Here is a 17,367-nt window from a genome sequence, read left to right as displayed (position 1 = left end):
TATAATAATTGTATTACCAAAAAATAGTTTTGAAAAATTAATATTTTTAAAATATAATAATTATATTATCTTAAAGTCTCCGATACTAAGATTTTATAAGATAAAAAATATATAATATTTTCATAATAGTTAAGCTCTCTCAACATTTTCACAGAGAAAAAATGACTTATGTTATGTTTGGTTGAGAGATTTGGAAAAGGAAATGAAAAAGGTAGGTGAAATATAAATAAATTATACCTAAATTTCACATAATTTTATATATCTTTTCTCTTTCTCTTTCTAAATTTCTTTCAAAATCCACTAACCAAACACAACATTAGAGAAATTTCAGCCTGACTCAGAGACATTTCGACCTTAACATAGACACTACAAGAATTAACACTTTTGGCAACAAAAAAATTGGTCGCTAAAAGTCTATTTTTGGTCGGCAAAAGTTATCCGCGACCAAATTTTTTGGTCGCTACTTTGGTCGCCAATTGAGGGTCGGCAAAAGTAATTCGCGACCAAAATTATTGTTGGTCGGCAAAAGTTAGATTTGCCGACTAAATTTTTGGTCGCTAAATATTTAATTACCGCGACTAATTTATTTTGTTGCCAAAACACTTTGGTCGCGAAAAGTGATATTTTCCCGACCAAATTTCTTAGTCGCCAATTGTCACATTTTGCGACCAAAAAGTTTGGTTGCCAATTATTACATTTCGTGACCAAAATTTTTGGTCGCCAATTATCACATTTCGCGACCAAAAAAATTGGTCGCCATTTGTTACTTTTCGCGACCAAAACTTTTGGTCGGCAAAAGTGAGTTTCCACGACCAAGAGCTATTTTGGTCGGCAATAGATGTATTTTTTGCGACCAAAACTTTTAGTCGGCAATTGTCATTTTTTGCAAAAAAAAATTATTTATTTGTCGCGACTAATAAATTGGTCGCCAAAGCAAAAAAACAATACACCTGTAATTCCTAATAATGCATTCAATCCATAATAAACCTATAATTTTAAAGCATCATTCAAATTAACTGAATCATTAACATTCGACACAATACATAATTCATTAACATTCGACACAATACAACTATTCTAAATTTTCATTCACAAGTCACATCCATCTAGCATAACAAATTGAAACATAACTATTTGTTATCCATGCGCAGCTATCAACAAATAAAACTACTAATATTTGTTATCCATACACATCCATCCAAAAATATTTAATCCTCCCAAAAATGTTATACTGCCAAGTAGTCTTGTACAATTTAGCTTCGTGAACTTGTTAGGAAATATGTTGGGAAGGGTGCTCGTCTGGTTCGTGAACTTTTGATCCACTTTTCCCAACTTTTGATCCACTTTTCAATGATGGCCCCATCGATATTCAGTGCTTGCTATGTAAGATATACACTCCCCCTACTCCAACCAATCAAAAAGAAAATTAATAAGAGAATCTAAACAGCATATTCTTTAGAGCTATTAACTCATGAATCATGATAACAAATGCAAAGAAGTAAAGAAAAAAGTTGCATAGGTCAATACTACCATGCTATTCAACAATGAAGCAGTAGTTACAAAAATACAAGCTTTATATGAATAAAATCTGTAAATAATCATATACTACGATAGTCGAGTTTAATCTGTTATTGGATACAATTTTTCACACCATCATGCACAGAATAGAACTATAGTTCGTCTTGCAATTCAACAATAAGCAATGAACCAATGACTGATGCACAGTAAGCAAAGATAGATCAACATCAACAGATAATTAAAGATAAAGAATGAACAGGTGAATAAAGAACAGTAAGTGTGCTAATATAAAATCTCTCAAAAATCATACCCAAAAAAAAATCAGCTATTAATATATATATATATAAACACATGAAAATAAAATAATTTCATCATCTTTTACGTTGGAAGTAAGTATATTCTTTATTATACCAAATTAATAAGAAATCATTTTTCACATTCTACATATGGAAAAGAAGTAATGAACAAAAAGTAGTATATATTTTAGAAAACTCTATTAAAACACAAATTGAAATAGAACACCTAAAATTAAAAAGTCTAAAGGTTAAGAAAATAATAGCTATAAATCCATTGCTTTTATCTTATCATTAGATACCAAGTTATTTTTTTCAAACTAACAATGTATTTCATGTGTCTAAACAATGGACACATTTATGGAAAGTCCCCAACACATCATTCCATACATTAATAATCTTGCCAGCAACCCTTAGAAACGAAAAAATAAAAATCAAAGAGCATAATCACTGCTGGAAATTTGACTCATCAGTGCCAAACCCAGAAAACATTATCTCAACTCTCAACCAGAGAGAGAGAGAGAGAGAGAGAGAGAGAGAGAGAGAGAGAGAGAGAGAGAGAGAGAAGAAGAAGAAGAATAAGAATAAGAATAAGAATAAGACGAAGATATAGCTATGCAAATGAGCATTTGTAATGATACAGTTCTACATATCACTGGATTTATCTGATACTTTGACCGCATTTAAACCTGCCAGAGTCAAAAACAAAGACACAAGGAGAAAAAAAAATATAGGAGTCCCACCCTACCCCAACCATAATACATACTTTACAAAATCATCTCTTAACAAATTCTTTGAGGGACCTTTCATATTTGTTGTCATTGATGGTTTCCAACCCCATCCTATTCTAAGCTCAAATCCTCTGGCCTCAACTGTTATTTTAGCTTCCAACACCATATCTCTCTCCACCCATTGCTAATGTTCATCGAAGCTCAGCAGTGTCAACCCATTAAACATAGTGAGTGCAATATAGCAAACGCATCCAGTAACTTGGCCCATACTATCCCCAATGTGACGGGTTTGGGGAGGAACTCAACAAGGTTGGGGAGGGTTAAGGCCGCTAGGTTCAATGTTTTATAAACTACAACAGATAGAACTGGTCAACTCAACTCAACTCTCATTGTATTTCTTATAAAAAATTCAAGGGGTGCAACTGTACCACAGTCACCAACTCCAACTCCATACCTTGTAGAGATATATCAACTCTCATTGTATTTCTCATTGATAATATCATTTTAAAAGCAACATTTTATTAGAACTGGTGCTATAGTATTCCTGGAATAAATAAAAATTAAATAAATAAAAAACCATAGGAAAAGCAATAAATAAAACAAAGGAGACTACTAACTCTTGAAGACAAATGAGTATAGCATGATTCAGTCTATTTAGAGCCAGAGCATCATAGTCCAGACAGATAACAAAAAATATCTCGACGGTATTCCTCTTACAAAGTAGCATACTAGAAATAAGCTTTACGTATAGGAAATAAACTTCGATGACAGCCACATTTCGCCCATAAACGAAGAAGATGTGAAGTCAGCTGCTGCTTATGTGCTTTTCTATAGGAGGATGAAAACAGATTTGGATGCAAGTGAGTTATTCGAGGGCTTCTACAAGGTTGGCAAATTTTGGTCCAACTTTGAGCTAGTATAATTTAAAAAATAGATTTGGATGCAAATCAGCACTCAGAAATATATATATTTGATTTGATATTGTTTATTTCTCTACATGTTAATCACTTCTAAGGAGTACTCCATCAATGACAAAACCAGTACTTCACATCTCTCTTTTCTACATGTCATCTATTCTTTTATTTGTTGAATTGACTCACTAGTAAACATTAAGCAAACATCATGTCTTAATAGATTTAGAAAAGTGAGAAATTAAAAACTAGTGATGTTAGTACTTTTACCTTGTTAGTTCTTCTTCTTCTTCTTCTTCTTCTTTGAAAGGTAAACCTATATTTAATCAGAACAAGTATTTTAATTAATAAGATATTGTATTGTCAAAAAAGCTTTGATTAAATGATTGCTCACCTCTGGGGATGAAAATGCATGAGATTGTTGTTGATGTGACATTGGCCGAACAGTGGGATGACTACTAAGTGAATCAGCAACCTATCATTCAATAAGAGGCTTAAGTTGTATAGTAGCTCTGGGCAATTTAAAGTAAAAACTAGTAAAAATAATGAAAATACCTGCTGCCTATATAATGGGTTCGAGGGTGCAAAAGTTGCTGCCTCCATGTGCTCCGTTAGCTCATTCATTTGAGTCTGCAATTTTGAATTCAATAATTAGCATCCAATACAGGGATTTCAATAATTAGAATTTCAATAATGAGTCTCTCATTTAAGGGTAATCAAATACAGGGGTTTTACAAAGCTCAAGACTCATTCCTGGTCATTTGTGAATGAACACTTTCCCTTCACCTTCAGTGACTCCCTAAACAATTACAGACACCAGCATAACAAAAAAATATGTATGTGGGGGGACCAGAAAAGCACTGTTTTCCACATTTTAGATAGCTCTCACCAAGTGAAATGAGCCAAACGATGGAAAAGCAATGCATGTGTTTAGAAGACAAACGATTTTTCCTGGTTATAAGCTTCTAAGCATTATGTAAATGATAACAATAACAGCATAAACTCGACCAAAAATATCATCTGAGATCTCTGAAGAACATTAACTTACCCAGAGGAAGATGCGTCAGTTGATTGCTGATCAAACAAAGAAGAGCTAGACGATGGTATCTTGTCTGGAAAAGTTGCATTGCTAGTCAACACTGCAATCACAATCCAAAAGGAGTCATGCCCGTTAAAGTAGGACATCATGAAAGCAAATAACTGAAATCTTTAAACCAGCCTTACATTGGAACTCTCTTAATACTCGCTCATAAATAGCAACTCTTTGAAGCTTTATTTCACTAATGAAATGAGACAGAAACCCTCCACGATTCCAATGCCTTGTTACTTTAGGTACTCACAAGTTACTTTTGACTAGAAAAGCTTATTAATCTACAACAGTAAATTGTACTGTTATGTAACCAGTTACCTCAAAAGCTTAAGCTGTCCAGGAATGGGCTTAAAATGTATATCAAGCTCCAACATTTGCATGTTGAGACTCTATTTGGAAACTTATTATGCCTCACTGCAGGTAACCACTCTTTATCCTTGGCGGCGAGCAAAACAAACTCTGAATACCCGTAAATTGGTAAGGTGAGTGTTCACTATGAACACCCTGTCTTTAGCCCTGGATCGCCCTGAATCAGTTTTCACTTTTCTTTAGACTTTAGAGTTCATAATGCTCGAGTATTAAGCCAGGATATTCCCATCTCAATTGAATCAGAACTGATCCATACATATAGTTGGGATCACCCCAAGTAAATTGTCAATCTTTGCAAGAAAAATATATGTACTTCCCTGCCATTACAGAATGAACAAGAGGTTGAGAAGAAGGATTGAGAAGAAGCATTGAGAAGAAGGATAACATTCCCACTAGATAAACATATCTACAAAGTATAAGCATTGAGAAGAAGGATAACATTTTCCTTGTATCACTTGCCTCAAGGAAGCCATATCCACCTATGGGTAATCTCACCTTTCCTTCCATGTGTTCACCCTCCCCTTCCCAAACTAAAGCACAGCACAGAGACGGGATTCTCAACCTTTTAAAATTCATGGAAAAGAGCAATACCAATATCACCAAAAGAAGATGACAGCCCCTACATTCCCACTAGATAAACAGCACAAAGATACAAAATTTCAATGATCTTTAGGGGGTGTTTGGGAAGTGGCTATTTTAGTTAACTTTTTTGCTTTTTATGAAAGACATGCAAAAAAATAGTAAGACTGATGTTATTGAGTGTTTTGACTTTTTGACTATTTTTAGCGAAAAAGCAACCACCCCAAACGGGCCTCAGTGATGGAAGGCTATCTATGTTCCCTTCCTTTTAGTTCTCTTTTTCATTTTTATTTTTACATCTGTCTTCCTTTGGTTGGTTTCAAGTCACACAAAGTAGTCTATGATATTATATGCCAAAAAAAAAACTTGAGAACTTCATTTTATATACACACTAGTTCCATGTCATGTCATACCTCAACTTCTTTTTTTCTGATATGGGATCAATTTGCTTTACAAACAACACCAATGTTTCTGAATCTCAGATTATTTAGCTCCTGTACAAACTATTAGGCAAATCATAGTTTTCTGAACAAAAATTCATCCTTTTTTTGTTTTTTGTTCAAATCCCGATAATTGGGTAAGTCCATTACCTATCATGGTATTGTAAATTAGCTTCACATCCCTCAGATATGCAATAAACTTTGATTTGTTTAACTCATAGCTGTTTCAATACAATACCCAAAAACAACAAAAACAAAATCAAAACAGAAAATTCTATGAACATAAACGAATCCTCTTTACTCGAATCGACACTTAAATGAATCCTCAATGTACTATATAGTTGAGGCCTAGTTTAAATTTCAAATTTCAAATTCTGTAACTTCTTCAGTTTTTTTTCCCCACATATATTTTTTATTTTCATATCACCCATCAGGTGTGCACACATTCTAGTACACACACACACACACACACACACACACACATATATATATATATATGTATAGAGCTCAATATAGTGGATTAACCACAAGTATTCTGTACAAGATTGAACTTAAAGTCGAATCATCTATAAGTGAAATCAATTTGGAGGTTGAAGAAGAAGAGTACGAAGTGGGACAATGTTACCTAGGCCAAAGATGAGTGGTTGGAGGAGGAGCAATTGGCAAGCGAAGACGAAATAGAGTCCAAAGGTGCAGCTCGGCTCCAGGTTAGCTCAACTCAGCTCATGGGTGTTCATAATGTACCAATCACAAGTTGCATAAAATTGTCAAAACTATTCAACAACACAAAAGAGAGAAGAAAAAGGGTCAGCTCAGCTCATCAGGATAAGTGGACCACCTCAGAAGGATATTATTACTATATTGAAGTCTGATACACAAGAAAATAATTAAAATGGTCAAAGTATCCAAAGGTGATGAAATTCTGGGACAATACTTCTAGTACTGGCAGATTGTAGCAAAGAGATTTCCCACTGGATGTCATTGTTGCCACCATCTGCATCAGAATAGTCCAGCACTCAGCACAGCATTCCACATAAGATTTAAATAGAAGGTGGTTTTTATATCCACATCTAAGGTCCCCAGGCCAAGAGGTCTTCTTAGGCCAAAGAGGTCTGCAAAGTCAATGGTTATACAATGATTATACTAAAAACAAGTCATGCTTGAGTAGCCCACTACTTGGCCCGTTTCGTTTACAGTCCAAATTCAACCACGTCAATCATGCATACTCCACAATAACAACTAAATTAACTTGCAAGCCCATGAATGTTTCTAACCAAGCAATGACTAATCTCCTATTAGTTTGTCACTTATAGTACACAAGTCAAACTATTTCTCGGTAGCTTCATGTACACCGAAAACATAGCAGTTTGTCACGTGACTCACTTAAAGATGACTTGAGAAAATATACGGACGAAGACAAAAATACCTCAATAAAACATAAACAGATTGCACATAAAATAAGTCCCATGTTTGTTTAGTCTTAGAATTTGAAAATACCCTTCCTTTTTAACACCATAGTTATCAGAATTATATTGGCTATTAGCCTATATTAAGAACTAGTTCAACCAATCAATAGCAGTTTCCAGAGATTCACCAGTTGATTCATCCACTTATGAGATGCATGGCAAGAAAATTATTTTTAGCACAAATAAAAAAGTCAGTATCATACCTAGATATATTTTTTCATTCAGCTAACTTGCATCAACGTTGGAGGATGACTTCTTTTTTCTCTTATGCTTGGGCTTCACTGCATCTATTAAAGTCTTCTTTCCATTTGTTTGTCCTCCAGTTCCCACTTCCCCATCTGGAGAAGGAGCCGACTTAACATCCTCAGCAAGTTGGACTGGTTCTGTTTCAGATGGCTTCTCATGTCTTGATTCTTCTAGCTTCTTATTGGATGTTAACGCTCCTGCACGTCACATTAAAGCAGGTTAATTTCTACCTCATCATTGTTTTGTTGAATGTAAAGTAAGTTTAAACGCAACACTAACATGCAGGAATGAACATAGATCCCAAAACTAAAAATGGAAGCTGTCACAGAAGGTATAAAAAAAACTTTTGAGAACAGCTAAACAAGAGTTTACTTTCTTCCCCAATTGACTTTCTACATACTGTATGCACATGCAGATAGAATACAGCAGATGTGATTATAAATAATTTATTGATTCACAAAGGGTACATAGTTACAGCAACAGAAAATACAGGTTCAATTGAAGAAAAGCTTGACTAGCTTTTTCATTTTTCAGATATCACAACCCAAAATTAGAATCAATGAGTTGACTAGTGTCAATATGGACAAAGACGTACAAGTAAGCAAGCCTGCTTACCATGAATGCCGAACAACGCATATTTATGTTGATTTACATAGGCAAGGTTGCATTCATTTGATGTTAATTCCTTCAATTTATGTTTAATTCTGTGGAAATCTCATTGTAAGGAATAACTTGGCAATCAATGTGGTGTTAAAGAGCTTTGGAGAGGCTTAGAAGCAAGGAAGAGATGAAATTAAGTCAATGCAGCACAATAATGGAAGCTTCTAGAGAGTGCTATCGCACCCATATCTAGCAGCCAAAAGAAAATTGTCCAGAAAGCATGCTATTGGAGAATGCTAGAGCACCCAATCTATCTATCACACTAGTCTACTAGGTGCACAGATGTATTGACAAGAATTAAGAAATAAATACAGGGGCATATAGGAGCAAGGATAAGAAGCAACTGCCACTTCTTCATTGGCAACCATTATTTTTTTAACCATACCACTTGAGATTATATAAAAAGGCAAAAAATAAATAACAATTTTGAAAGACCTGTGCAACATCAAGTGATCACATGCATTCTCAGCCAACAAGACAACTATTAAATCCAGGAATATGACTTGGGCCTTCCGCGACTAAGACCAACCAACCAAATCAAATAACTAAGTGTAAAGCTCATCAAAATGCATATAACATTTTCAAAGAAACACTAAAAGATAGAATGGCAATTGTTATGCTTTTAGGAATTATTTTAGAATTTAGATACCACATGCAGCAGCTAGAGAAGTTTTCAATGCATCAGGATCAATTCCTTTCGAGTATGGATCCCTGAAAAAGAAACCAACCTACTTAAAAATGAGAAACCATGTGCTAAGGAGAAATAGGAAAGGAAATTCAACACATAATTTTTCCAGCTTAAAAAGCAAGCATGTGATACAGGGAAGAAATGGCCAACAAACTATAGTTCAAGAACCATACTGTTGCAACTAGCATAGCAACAAATCCCAAAACTATTATGCCACTTACATATAAATAAACTGCCTTCACTAGCAAATGTAATTTCATTTTGATGTGCTTTTTGAGAACCATGGAAACTAGATTTAGACCTTGTTTGGGAACTAGAGTTTTTAGCTAGATTATAAAATGGAAGGACTTGCTTTCATACGCCAAATCAGATCAGTTTTATTAAAGCTAAACCAATACAAACAACACACAGATTGAAATAGAGAAAAGAGAGATTGAAATTGATCGAACCTTTAGACGAAATCGAACTGCTTGAAGCTCTGAGACGGCGTAGAGATCAGGCACAGGGAGAGAGAGAGATAAGAGGCAGGATAACCGTCGTAGGATTAGGGTTTGATAAGAAGAGAGATCAATCATGGAATAGAAGGAGGGGTAGTGTATGTACCTGAAGGATGAGGTCGTCGTAGATATCGATGATCTTCTTGTAGGATTTGGAAGCCATTGTGTCGCTGTGGATCGCTCACGACGGTCAGATCTCGGCCTAGGACTCAAATCTGATTCAGATCTCGACGATCTTCTCGGATTCGGCGGAGGCACAGGCGGAGGAGAAGGAGGAGGATCATCGACGATGTAGATGTGGTGATCTGTTACGATGGGGTGAGTTTTGGCGATGGAGGATAATTTGAACAAAATGTTGTGTGTAATTGTAAACAGAGAACAGGGGTGGGCGCGAGATTTCCCTCTAAAAAAATTTCGCCTTTAACGACTAAATTCCTTTTTTGTCGCAAAATCTCAAATATATAACGACTAATTTTTTTAGTCGCCAAATCTCAATCAACGGCGACTAACATATTAGTCGCTAAAAATACTAATTTGGCGACTAATTTTTTTTGGTTGCTGAAAATAAATTTTTGGCGACCAAATTTTTGGTCGCCAAAAAATATGTGACCTTCCGCGACCAAATTTGTAGTTGGTCGGCAAAAGCATACCACTTTCTGCGACCAACTCATTTTTTGGTCGCCAAAATATAACCTTCTGCGACCAATAATATTTGGTCGCCAAAAATAATGATCATTCGCGACTAATTAATATTTGGTCGCCAAATGTCATTTTTTTGCGACCAAAATTTTTTTGGTCGGCAAAAGTGGTCGCCAAATGTGTAAATTCTTGTAGTGAGAGAAATTTCAAACAAATTTCAAAACACAGATAAATTCAGAGAAATTTAATTGATTTTCTGTATTTTGAAATTTTTCTTTAGTTTAAATTTTCTTTGCTTTGCTCATAATTTTCTTTATGTTTTGACCAATTTTCTTTGATTTGCTTACAATTTTCTCCGTCTTTTTACCAAACCAAAGAAAATTAAGCTAACTGTTTACTGCTCTGATTTTTTTTATTTTTTATTTTCTTTGTATTTTGAAAATTTTCCAATATCATCCTATCCAGACCCTAGACATAAAAATTACATCTCCCCATTCAAACAAACAAATCAAAGATCATTATTACACAAAAATCGGAGATATAAAATCTTGAAACAGAGAAATTCAGAAAATTGAAAGAAAAAAAATAAGAGTCAAAGAACAAACCTTAGAAAAAAAAATTCGTATTAATCCAAAGAAATCTCGACATCATCATCTGAAATCTTCTACTACAAATCTATCAAAAAGATAGATTTCGAGAATCTCCTTAACAGTACCAGTAAAATCTTTGGCCATTAATCTCGATTTCATGACTTTCGCGATCTCGATCACATCATTGAGTGATATATATATTGTTTGTGTACTTGGTGTTCTTGGTCTTCTTTCATGGCCAAACTTGGGGATGGGAAGCTTCTCGTCGTTGGGGACAGACGGAGTTTGATGAGATCATTAATTTTCATAGCCGAGCTCGATGTGTGATGATACTCTCGGAGGGAGAGAGCTTGCGATTTTCTTTAGAAAGTAGTGTGAAGAAACGAGTGAAGAACCTTAAGTTATAAATATATATATATATATATATATATATATATATATTGTAAACTTTTCTTATATATATCTATATAATAAGGCAAGAAGGATTTTGAATTTATGTCAAAAATGTGTGTGAGATACATTTGATCCAATGGTCTAGATCAATTGTAATATCTATCCAATGGCTGAGGTTATATCTATATAACAAAACAACTCTTTTTTTCTGTTTGTCAAAATATGAACCATTGGATTGAACTCAATCCAAAGGCTCACAATGTCTCACTCTATTTGATCCAAGATCATTTTCAACCCACAGCCCGTCTCTCAGACACACACTCTCATCTCTTTGTTTCTGATTTCAAATTTTGAAATCTGACCCACCTTCTCTCTCTCTCTCTCTCTCTCCCCATCAACCCTTGCAGGCAACCGAACCCAAAACCCCTATTAGTCTCTTCATCTTCTCTCTTCCTCCCTTCTCTCTTCCTAATCGTCATCGTCTCTCTTTCGACCGAATGGAGCAACTATATATATGACTCAGAGATGGGAGATTCAGAGATGGGACCAAATGTATGTATATATATGCATTTGTATGTATTATGTATGATTATGTGATTTTATATATGATTATGGATGATTATGGATGTATATGTATATATATGTAGATTTTATATATAGATTTTATATATGGATGTATATATAGATTTTATATATGATTATGGATGTATATGATTCCAATATGGGGTGTTTGTTGGATCGAAGTGAGAGTTGTTTTGAATGTTACGACATTATATGACTAAGAGATGGGAGATTCAGAGATTCACATTAAATGTGAGATATTAGTTTTGAATGTTAAATATTCTTGGGAATGATCATGATTATGATTCTGCCATTAATTTTTGCTTAACTATTTTGAGTGGAGCTGGGGCAGTTCATTTCTTGAGTGAATCTTTTGAATAATCAGTGGCCCAAATTTTAATGTCTCATCAGATGATAATCAACGTAATCAATTTTTTTTTTTCCTTTTTTTTTTTGGGAGGGGGTAATGGGTTTGGATTTTTATCTATCTGTGGTTTAGAAAAATAATGAAAAGATGAGAATGTGTTTTTTTTCTTGATAGTCATATTTTGGATTGTACCTACCCAAAAATATTTTGCATTGAATTTTCATTTTCTTGAATTGTACAATGGCAAATTATCGATTCTCTCTCTCACTTGATCATCTTACAGATAGACACTTGCAATGGTTTTTACTGCGAAGCCTTCAGACCGAAAAAAGAGCCATAACCCAAAAATGTGGACTGAAGCTTGGACTGGCTGGTAAGTCACACATATGTCACCCATATAACTTAAAAACTTTTTTTTTCCCCCTATTTCTTTGTTGTTTTAATTATAAATTGTTTCATCATTCAAACAACGGTACATTTTTTCTGAATTTCTTAATTCAGTCTTTGGATTCCTCTGTTTTATCCTCAGGTATACAAAGTTTGGTGGTCCAATTCCTCAGAGACCTGTTGAAGACTTGGCATTTTCAGTGGCAAGGTTTATACAGAATAATGGTTCCTTTATTAATTATTATATGGTGAGTTAATTCTTAATTGTATGTTTATCTTATATCAAGTAAAGTATATTTTTTATATTTCTTATTTTTTTTTCTTTCATTAGTACCATGGAGGAACAAATTTTGGACGGACGACTGCTGGTCTCTTCATTGCCACTAGCTATGATTATGATGCCCCAATTGACGAATATGTTATGCATACACATGAAAATAACTTGATTATATTATGCTGAGGTTTTTGTTTGTATTACAATCTTTACTTAAGCAATTAAGATTTAAGATTGTTGCCAATGCATACAAGTAGTCTATTTGTGCAAACACACATTGCATGGAAGGAATAGGACCGTACAATGTAGCACATGAGATCATTAGCACAATTATTCTACCTGGGAGCAGAATAAAGATTTTTGTTTTGTGGACTATAAATGATCTTTTTCATAATTGACAATCAAAAGAAGTAAACAATTTGAAGTGATAATAAAAAAACAATACACAATTCAATATCACATAAACACCAATCACATAGAAGTATTATTCAATCGTTCAATCCCCAGATATAATTTTTAAACTAAACAGGCAAGAGAGTGAAAGAGATTGAACATCGATGGGATGAAAAGAATGGTTCACCTTTGCAAGAGCATCTCATATTTGGGGAACAAGAGAGGAAATAGAGAGAAAAACAAAGAAGTAAAAGAGAAATGAGGGAAGGATAAAAAAGAAAAAATAATCTCAAGAAAAAGTTCTTACTTAGCAAAATAACATACAAGCAATTGTAAGGACTTCATTGAAGCAAAGTGGACAATATAAGATTCATGGGCAAAAATAAAATCTGAAAGGGTAAAATTGGAAACTTTTTTCACAAATATATGTCAAAATAGAATTTTTTAAAAGTTCAGTTGGGGCATTTGAGAAATTTGCACACTTGCCAGTTGCCATTTGCTAGCTCTGCCCATGATATTCTGCCTGTATGTATGTTATATGGTAGGGCTTTTCTGATGCAAATAATGATATTTTTGGCATTTTTATGATGGGTAATTTATCATATGCAAGGATTACAAAGGGAACCAAAATGGGGACATTTGAGAGATTTGCATCAAGCCATCAAGCTATGTGAACCGGCTTTAGTTTCTACATATCCTACAGTGACTTGGCCAGGCAATAATCTCCAGGTTTGATTAACTCTTCTGAGGCTACAAGAAAGCTATGCATATCTACTACAATTTTCTTCATGTGCATCTTTTTGACAATCATCGATATTAGCTCCTTTTCTCATTATTTTTCATTTTCCAGGTTCATGTATTTAACTCAAAGTCTGGTTGTGCTGCATTCCTTGCAAACTATGACACAAAATCTTCAGCAACAGTGACCTTCCAAAATATGCGATATGACCTCCCTCCTTGGTCCGTCAGCATTCTCCCCGATTGCAAGAATGCGGTTTTCAACACCGCAAGGGTAAGGAAATAGGGTTTTCCCTTTAAAAAACATTCTTTGAAAAAAAAAATCAAGAAGAAGAAGAAGGAAAGAAAAATAATAGTGTCCTCTAATTGTTTCAATTTTTTTTGTCTTTTTCACATTTATTTGAAGTCTATTCAGTTTTTTTGGTGCTATTTGATGTCTTCTCAAGTCATATATTTAACATCATAATTTGGATAGAATTCTCTAATTGTAATATCATCCAGTTCAATTTTTGATTAATCTCATTAACAAAAGTATTCTTATTTACATAGAATCCTCTAATTGGTTATTTAGAATTTCATCATTATTAGTTGGTTTAACAGAGAAGCATTCTATTTGTTAGCCTGCTTTCAATTTGATTTCCAAATTCTATTTTTTTTTCATAGTGTAATGATTTAACTATGTTCATTGTGGAATCTAATCTCTATTTGTTCTTGGTATTATTGATTGGTAGGTTATTGATATTGACATAAAACAGTGCATCTTTAGCTTAAATTTTATATTATTAGTTTGGCATCTGTATATGTGTGTGGTTTTGATTGATTGCTTGAAATAGATGGTTTGATTCTTGATCAAAAGAAACTAACAAAATGCGTAGAAAAACATAGTGCAATAGCTCATATCTTTGTCAGATTGATTCAATTTAGTTAAATTAATAGTATTGGGTAATAGTAAAATGAATATATACTGACTTTTGGGTTAAATAGGACATTTTCATGATTTCATTGTAAATTTTATCATTTTTACTTGAATAATCAAATGAAATTGGGAAGTTTGAACTAAAAAGTTTTGTGGATGGGGCTGTTTTGTTGAGTATTGGTCATTTGGGACATTTAATTTTGTTTTTGCATGTAACCTTTGTTATTACGTGATTTTGAATAGAGTTTCAATAGAGTTGTTAATAGTTGTTGATTCACTTCCTCCCTCTCTCAACTAAATCTCAATTTGCTTTTTAATTTTTAATTTTTATACTGGTTAGGTTTTGAATTCAATTTGTGTGGAATTCAAAATATAAATTTTTTATTTTTTTAAGTTGAATTGAAGGTGTGAGATGTTATGGTCATGACTGAAATTTGGTTTTGGAGTACTTGCCACTATTGACTGAATTTCATCATAACTTTTCTAGCATTTTCTACTACTTATTTGGTTTCATTTGTGGGTTTTGATTAGATCACGTTTTTGATACAAGCGTAATTATGCTAATTACATTTTTTGGAATTTTGAATAAACACAGAATCATATTTGAACTATTATTTTTTCCCAAGTGGATTTGGCATAACTGGTAGTTTTGCCCTCTTTCCTAAATTGTGGAATTTAAGTTTTTATCATTAAGTTGATTGTTAAATTGTAATTTGTGAACTTTATCATTTCTTCTTCCAAAATTTTCTTTGTTAACATCTAGGCGATGACACAGTATGTTCAGTTCGAATATCAGTTCAGTTTTTAATTTGTAGTTCCTAATGTGCCATTATGGAGTAACAAGAAGATTTCAGAAAAATTATGGAGTAACAACCATTTTGGTGCTTTTTGAATGGCTAAGTTCTCTCTCTCTCTCATGTACTCAGCCACCGAAATCGAAGTTGGGTTGATGTTTATCAGTTTGATACAGAGGAATCAACAATGTTGACATGCCCAATAGCCACTCCACCCACTTCGTCTTTCCTTTTTGCCTGTATGTAAGCACTACTTCCTCAAATGGCTCTTCTTAAAATACTACTCTCCAGTCTTTAAAATTTTCTTTGATTTTTTTTTTCCTTTCCCCCTTCTATTGTTCATTTTCATCACTTGAATTACAGGTTATTAGGTGATGAAATATACAAGTGGGTGACATGGATTGCACAACTGGGAGACAATACGTATCTAACATAAAAAGTCTTTTCTTTTTACTGTCATTCCTTCTTTAAATACTATAAATGCATACACATATGTATGCGTATAATGTAATGGATAGAATGAGTTTATTTAACGTGAATAGATCAAATGGTTCCATTTGAAAGATATTTGTTTGTGAGATTGTAATTCCCTTTGAAAGATCAATTGGATTTGCAAATGGATCTTTTGATCTTTTTCAAGCATCAAGCATTTATGGTGGTGTGCTATTGGCAATAAGAAATAATCAGATCTAAAATGCATATAGAGATGTTGAATCAAGTTTAAAGTGGGACTACACTTGAGGCTATACATATAGAATGTATGATTATTTATGTTTTGGTTTCAAATTAATTTATGAACTATATGTATTAAGTAAATCTCTCCTGATTTCATATTGTAATTACAAAGTAAAAGGACAAGGGAATTAAAAATGACTGTAATTGTCTATATGTGTATACTGAAAGTTTCATATACACTGTGACATGGAGTTTAACCTTGAATATGAAGAATTATTAATGAATTGAATAAATCATAACTATTCAATAGTTTGTCTTAAATTTTATTTTTTATTGGTCAAAATGTATTAACTTGAATGTGAATTTTTTTTTAAAAAAAACTTAGAGTGCCGTAGGCACGGGTCATCCACTAGTATATATATATTAGACAAATTTTTTTTAAAAAATTAATATTTAAAACAAAAAAAGTGAAAAATAAGAGCTTTTCACAAAATTATATTTGCAATGTTCATTAAATGATTACAACAAGAATCAGAATGGTATCACGGTCACCTTAATAAATATTGTACAACAGTTGGGACATGAGGTGATTTAGGAAGTTGGTTAAAAGTTGGTTTAGTTTTTTTTTTTTTTGGTTTTTTTGTGTGTAAAAAATATGAGCCATAATGTGATTTAAAATGAGTTAAAAAGTTAAAAAGTTAGCTTTTCTCAAATTGCCCCCTTAATGGAAAAGTTAGGCCAAGTTTGGCTAACTTAAAAAAGTACACTTATTTCATCTTTTTATCTTTTTTGGGTCGCATTAATCAACATCTCCTCTCTATTTTTTCTACACATAATACAAAAAAAATTAAAAAATGCACTTATTTAATCTTCCCAAACTTGACCTTATTGGTTGGTCTTGGGTTCTGTAAAGTGGTGCTTCAATTGTGTTGTGCTTTGTAGAGGAAGTAGGATTCAAGAATTTGCATTAGCTTCAATGCTCGTTTGGCATGTATGTTTGGATTAGGTTGGATTTCAGTCAAAAAAGATGAAATTAGATTTTTAATAAAAATATTTTAGAACTCTAATAAAGGAGCTCTAACAGCTCTAATGGGGTGTGGATCCTATTATAATAGTGAAGTTTGTGTCTTGTGCTTTTTTTTTTTTTTTCTT

At 33.3% G+C, this 17,367-nt stretch overlaps 1 long non-coding RNA gene and 1 pseudogene across 2 annotated transcripts; one reads left to right on the top strand and one right to left on the bottom strand.

Annotated features, from left to right (window-relative positions):
* Positions 1 to 1,057: 1,057 nt before the first annotated feature.
* Positions 1,058 to 10,319, bottom strand: LOC114298764 (uncharacterized). The gene is made up of 10 exons (XR_014350692.1): positions 9,595 to 10,319; positions 9,441 to 9,469; positions 8,953 to 9,014; positions 7,601 to 7,840; positions 4,862 to 6,925; positions 4,502 to 4,592; positions 4,009 to 4,083; positions 3,848 to 3,928; positions 3,724 to 3,769; positions 1,058 to 1,401 (listed from the first exon to the last, which is right to left on the bottom strand). It is a non-coding gene; the product is annotated as an uncharacterized LOC114298764 (long non-coding RNA).
* Positions 10,320 to 11,432: 1,113 nt separating this feature from the next.
* Positions 11,433 to 12,885, top strand: LOC145807027 (beta-galactosidase 1 pseudogene; annotated as a pseudogene). Its single transcript, XR_014350284.1, has 4 exons — positions 11,433 to 11,662; positions 12,322 to 12,411; positions 12,568 to 12,673; positions 12,757 to 12,885. The product of XR_014350284.1 is annotated as a beta-galactosidase 1 pseudogene (transcript).
* Positions 12,886 to 17,367: the final 4,482 nt, after the last annotated feature.

This window comes from Camellia sinensis, chromosome 14 (genome assembly GCF_055761805.1).
Source record: "Camellia sinensis isolate YWXY chromosome 14, ASM5576180v1, whole genome shotgun sequence".
NCBI classification, from domain to species: Eukaryota; Viridiplantae; Streptophyta; class Magnoliopsida; order Ericales; family Theaceae; genus Camellia; species Camellia sinensis.
The sequence above is the reverse complement of the archived record's forward strand: the minus strand, read 5'-3'. Positions and strand labels throughout refer to the sequence as shown.